The sequence below is a fragment of the Tupaia chinensis genome, unplaced genomic scaffold (genome assembly GCF_000334495.1).
Source record: "Tupaia chinensis unplaced genomic scaffold, TupChi_1.0 Scaffold000561_1, whole genome shotgun sequence".
Classification (NCBI taxonomy): Eukaryota; Metazoa; Chordata; class Mammalia; order Scandentia; family Tupaiidae; genus Tupaia; species Tupaia belangeri.
This window is the reverse complement of record NW_006160074.1, coordinates 3,893,662-3,899,784: the sequence shown is the minus strand read 5'-3', so window position 1 is coordinate 3,899,784 and position 6,123 is coordinate 3,893,662.

The following is a 6,123-nucleotide window of genomic DNA, read 5'->3' as shown; positions in this document are numbered from 1 at the left end:
GGAGGCGGACCCCGGCCCACGCCTCAGTTGGCGCAGCTGGGAAGTGGCGGGCGGGGGTCCGTTCCCCACCCGGCTGCTGGGGCTGGAACGAGTGCAGTCATGCACTTTGGGGTTGTTTCTAACAGTGGGGACCCTAAGCTCTTCTGGGTGCCACTGCGGTTCCCTCCTGACCCTCCGGGCTGCATTCATCCCCCCGCACGGATGAAAAGTGGAGGTTCGCGCGGAGCCAGCGCGCAGGGCGCACGTGGGGATGGGGAGGGGCTCCCGCCGCCCCGCCCCGCGCGGACCGGGAGTCCTCGGAGCCCGGCGCCTACGGCTTGGCCGGGGTGGTGTCGCTCCGCAAGGAAAAGCCTACCAAGCCACGGACACTAACTCGCTGAGACCCCTCGCAGGGTCTGGCAGGGGCGTGAGCAAGGGAGGAAGCTCAAGCCCGCATCCGCAGCTCCCAGCCCCCACCCCTGCAGGCCCCCCGGGAGGTCTTGTACCCAAGCCCCACCTAGAGCGAGTGCAGTCAGGCGTTTGAAGGCCAAAGCAGGGTCAAGGCCTTCAGTCTCATGTAGTCATGGTTTTGTCCTGCCACTTGGGGGCCCTGGCCTCATAGGCTGGGGACAAGGAGCAATTCTCAGGAGAGAAGGAGGGGCCTCTCAGGTACATTGTGAATGCGTTGGACTGGACTCTGCAAGGCTGTGCGACCCTGCAGAGCTCCCCCAGTCTCCTCATCTGTAAACTGGGATAGTGTAATAGCAATACCGACCACACAGGGTGTTACTGAGGCCTGACCACACAAAGGGCTGAGCCATGGGCCGCCTGAAAAACTTTCCATTCTTGAAATCTCCAGGCTAGAAGAGGCATGTCATTTTAGGGTTAAATGGCTTACCCACGAGGTGGCCTCTCAGTTGCCCAGCTGGTATTCATTATTTTAAAATTAAATTAAATTTATTTATCTTTTAAAAAATATGACCAGAGAGAGAAAGACAGAGAAAGGGAAAGTGAGAAAGCAAGCCACCAGGTCTGGGACTTGAACCATAGTCAGCCATGTGGCAGTCCAGCACCTTAACCACCATGCCACCTGGCAGTTCCCAGACTATATTTGAACTCACCCATCTGGTGCCAGTGCCCCAGCTCTCACCTCCTGGGATGCTGCCCCCCTGGCCCCGTCTCAGGGAGGTCAGTCCCTCTGGGTTGCGTGCCCCGGTCAGGAAGCCAAGGAGAGCTTGTTAATCAGAGGCTGCTTACCTTTCTGGATTTTCTGTTATTTTTATTCATGATAGGGCTCATGCGTATGCACATGTGAGAGAGACAGAGAGGGAGGACGAGGAACACCCTCCAGGGGACCTGGTCTTCCCCCACCTCCCACCGTCCACCTATGTCCAGTGATTCATGCTGTCCGGGCCGGGACTCGAACCGCAGTTGTCACCAGAGATTCTGCTTCTCTCGAGCAGTACCTGACCACTGTACCACGGAGCTGGCCCACCTTCTGATTTTCCTAGTCTCTGCTGTTAAGGACACCTTAGGTGGACTTTTTCCCACTCTGATATCTTCCAACCTGGACCTGGAGAAGGAGAATCTGGGAGTAGGGACCAGGCAGGGGACTCCAAAGGCTTAACAGCTTTTTCCAGAGGGCTGCTTGGCCTCGTGGTTTATGCAGGGTTTCCACTGGGTTGGCGACAGGAGTTCGAATGTCTCAGAGATACATACCCCTTTGTCAACAGCTGACCTGGTCACAGTCCTCCCCGCCTCTGAGCCTCAGTTTCCCCATCTGTGAAGTGGGGGTAGGAACTCCTGCAGCTGGGAGGATTACAGGGTACCGTGGATGGAAGGTGCTTGGTGATGTCAGCAGTCGTGGGTGGGTGCTGGGAGGGCAAGGTGTGGGAGCAGAGACAGCGAGTCCTGCCAGGGCAGGAGTTGGAGCCGCTAGGATCTCTCTGCCTCAGAGGGGTAAGGCTGGGAACCCCGGATCCAACACTTTCCCAGATTAGGAAGGGTCAGAGCAAGGCCAGGGGCCCTGGGGTACACAGACAAGTGGGGAGCTACAGTTCTCACCGTGAGGCCGGCAGGTGAGGGAGAGCAGGGAGGAAGTGGGGGCTCTGGGAGGAGACAGCACAGGCAGCCGTGGTGTCATGCCGACCACACGGTCACCTTGAGGCCTCGTTCCACAACCTCATTTGTCCCCCACATGCAAACATTCCCCTTTCCAAGCGTGGAGACTGAGGCTCAGAGGGACCCTTGGCCTCGGGACCCTGTTCAAGAGCTCCGAACTCCAGACTGGCAACTGTCTAGGAGACATGACCAGCAACTCAGGACTAGGCTCAGGAAAGTTTGCTCACAGTGAGGCAGAGACGGCCGAATAAGGTGAGCTCGCTGTCTCAGGAGGAGGGCTTCAGGTACCAGTCTCCACCAGTGTGCCCCAACAGCTGAGGAGGACAAGGGTCTCCTGGGTGTGAGGGGGTGGGGCCCTGGCTCATAGTGGCCCCCCCAAAACTAGCCAGAACTGTTCTGAAATTTCTTAGTTTATATAAAAACACGCATAGAAATTTAGCTCTTTCTGTATTACACAGGATCTTCAAAAAGTTAGTGGAAACGTATATTATGGAAAAAACTAGGTGGATCAGTCTGTGGCCTGGTGGTTAAGGTGACTGGATTCCACATGACTATGTGGTTCAAGTCCCGAACCCGGGGGCTTGAAAAACACGCAGATACATACATTGCCTGAAGTCCTAAAAGAAGAACTGAAGAAGGGGCTGCAGCGTGGCCTTCCCCATCAGGGGAGCTTTCCTCTCTCTCGCTCTTTCCAGTGAGTGCCTCTTTCATCGGATAAATTGGAAAATAATTAAAAAAAAAAAAGGATGAACCATGCATAGAATCCAAAATATTTTGGACCAAAATAAATTCAGGCTTTAATCCCATCTTTCCACAGACTTTTTCAAGTTCTCTCATACAGGGATTATTTTCTTGTTTTTGCCCTTGATAGAATATGTGCGCATGCACGGGAGGGAGGGAGGTGCACCCTCCGCGGGGCGAGACCACACTGTGAGCCCCTCCCTCCAGCCTAATGGATCCTGGGCATGTAAACTCCTGCTTGTGTGTTTCAGGGTGACTGGGCTGGAGGTTTGCACCGTGGTCTCTAAGTGGGATCCAGCTGCTGGTGCTTTTTTTTTTTTTTTTTTTTTTGTGTGTTTTTTTTTTTTTTTTTTTTTTTGAGAGGTTTTTGCATTAGGGCGTGTGCACTGGCCAGAAAGACAGAGAAAGACAGAGAGATAGAAATTAATAAATCACCCTCTAGGGGGGATGGCCACGCCACAATCCCTTCTCCTCCATTCTCCTCTTGGGATCTTGGACACGCACGCACACGTGCCCAGCGTGAGTTTTAAGTCACCGGGTCCAGGCTCGAACTGTGGCCGACTACGTGGCAGTCCAGCGACGTAGCCATTACACTAACTGCTGGTCCCAGATCCAGCTTCTTTAGAGCAGCTGTGACTGCTGCACCACGGAGCTGGCCCTCCCCATGAACAAATCCTAATAAAGTCTCTGCGGTGTCATGGTGCAGGGCGGGTTCCACCTCTGCTCCATGTTGTTGCCCACTGCCTCGGCCTTCGCTGACATTTCTCCCTACAGCCCCAGTTGTCCCGCTAGTTCTCAGGAAGCCATGTCCTCTCTTTGTCCCCTGAGGGTTCTTGGCCCAGAGGGGGCATTACCATCTGCACCCTCCCTGCTGGGCATCTTGCCCTTTCACCTCCCCAGACCAGCACAGGACCCGGGTTTTCTATGCCTGTCAGGTGGAACCTGTGGCCCCCAGAGGGGCAGCTCTGGGGTGCACACACTGGATTGCTGGATGCCTGTGGGCGGGTGTCTCTGGGGCAGGTGGGGGAGCCTAGACCTGAGGGCAGACCTGGGCCCTGGCCAGGGAGGCAGGAGGAAGGAGGGAAGGCCACGGGGCGCCTGGGGGCTGCTGCCTGGCAGGTCCCCGTGCCCAGGCTAGGGAAGTTTCTAATTTCTCCTGCTCCGACTTCCCCCTTTGATTTATTATAGCCATGAAATGCTCTGCTCTCTTCTCTTTTCCTTGCTGTCTCCGGGGCTGGAGGAGCACAGGCCTCCCCAGGCCCCGGGCTTTGGCCTTGCTGTTCCCTCATCTCCTTCCAAGGGCTGAGCTGGGGGCCAGAGACGAGAGGTGAGTCGGGGCAGGCAGGGTAGGATGAGGAGGGCCCAGGCCTCCCACGGGCAGGAACCCCCAGCAGCAGGCAAGGTCTCGGCTGGGCTGGGCTGGGGCCGGGCAGAGGGTGTGGCAGGTGTGGACATGACAGCAGAAGGCTCCCTGGGGTCGTGGGGGTGGCAGGCTCTGGGCCAACGATCTCTGCGAGGCTTGGCGATCAGGCCTTGCCAGGTTCTGAAGGCCGGGCACCATCCTCAGAGGCCAAACGCTGAGCAGAGAAATGGCATCTGTGACCCCTGACCCCACTTTCTGATTTAGGAGTGACCAGAGCAGGCCCCGCTCAGGCCGATCTGGGGGCTGGGCTGAGAGCCCAGAGAAAGGCCTGAGGCTCGAGGCCCGGGGAATTGGGGCACCCCAAGGCTACAGCTGGACATCGCCCCCAGCCTGGGCAGGGCAGCCAGGGCCAGAGCCCGCGTCCAGCTCGGGCAGCCCGGCGGCCCGGCGCTGTGGTAATGGGGCTGTTGGCGTTTTGCAATGGCCGGGGGTGGGGAGGCGGCGCACACATGCTTCCTGTGGTGACCGGGCGCTTCCTGTTTTCTCAGGCACTGGCCTTGCTGCTGCCGGTGTGGAAACGGGGCAGCTGCAGCCGGGCGGCTCGGGGCCGGGCACCCTGAGCTGCCCAGAGGGGCCTGCTGGGCCCACACCCCGGGCCCAGACCCGGCAGTCACGGCCTGAGCCCCCCAGGCCTGTCCTTCCCTTCCCGGCCCGGCCCTTCCCCACCAACTTCCGCCAAGAGGAAGCGGCCAGCCAGGCTGTTGCCCTGGCCGAGCAGCCCGAGGGCAGAGGACCAGGGATGTGTGTTCTGGGTGGGCAGGCAGGGCTCGCTCCGTCCTCGGCTGTGTGCCCCTGGCCGCCTCTGTCCCCTCCAGGGTTGCTCTCCTCCTTCGTCGAGTGTCACGACATCTGAAATCCCTTGCTACAGTGTCTGCCTGGTTCTGAGAGCTGAACTGAGAGGTCTGGGGCCAGGCCGGGACCCACAGAGCTGGGACTTGGCATAGGCCTTGGCACCGCCAACGGGAGAGGCCAGAGGAGGGAGGAAGGCCATGCAGGCAAGGAGCCAGGCTGGAATGAGGCAAGGACCAAGTTAGTCCTGGGCATGGGGACCTGCCGGGCAGCAGCCTCCAGGCCCCCTGTGGCCTTCCCTCCTCCCTCCCACCTTCCTGGCCAGTGCCCAGATCTGTCCTCAGGTTTGGGCAACCCCCCAATTGCCCAGAGATACCCCCAGGCCCACATGGGGTATGGATGAGCTGAAAGGAGAGCAGCAGGTGACAAGTGGATTCAGAAGGACTGAAAAGTGGGAGAAAGCTTTCAGGGTCCCCTTCCTTCCTGCCAACCTTGGGGAAGGTCTGACTACCCCCAGCATTGCCCCAGAAGGAAGATGAGTGGTTTTTGTCCAGGTAGGGGCAGGGCCAGTCCTTCCCATCTTCCAAAAGGTGTGACCCTTGCCTCTCCCCACCTGTCACTTGCCTAGGGTCCCACCTCGAGGGTCAGGCCTTAGCTTGGGCATCGCCCTGTTCCCGAATCTGTTTTGTTTTGCTTTTAAGCTGATATTGCAAGAAGGGGAGGGGAGATGACTCTGCTTCTTGTTAAGTTTGCTGACAGCCTCTGACCTCTGAGGCAGAGCTTTGCCAGAAGCCTGAGCCTGGGCCTCGGGGTCTGACCGGCCCCCTGACTGAGTTCAGCAACCTCCTTGATCCAGAAGATTCCTAGATGCTCACTCCACTAAATCCCCAAACTTGATTCCAATCACAACATAAGGACTGGTCTCAGCCGAAGACACCGTGGGGCCCTCAAGACCCTGAGGCTTGGCCCAAGGGGCCAATGGGCCAGCCTGACCCTCACCATCCTGCCCTCACCATCCCCTGAGCAGGCCCGAATGCTGAGTTGGCGCCTCCGCAGCTGCTTCTGCCGTG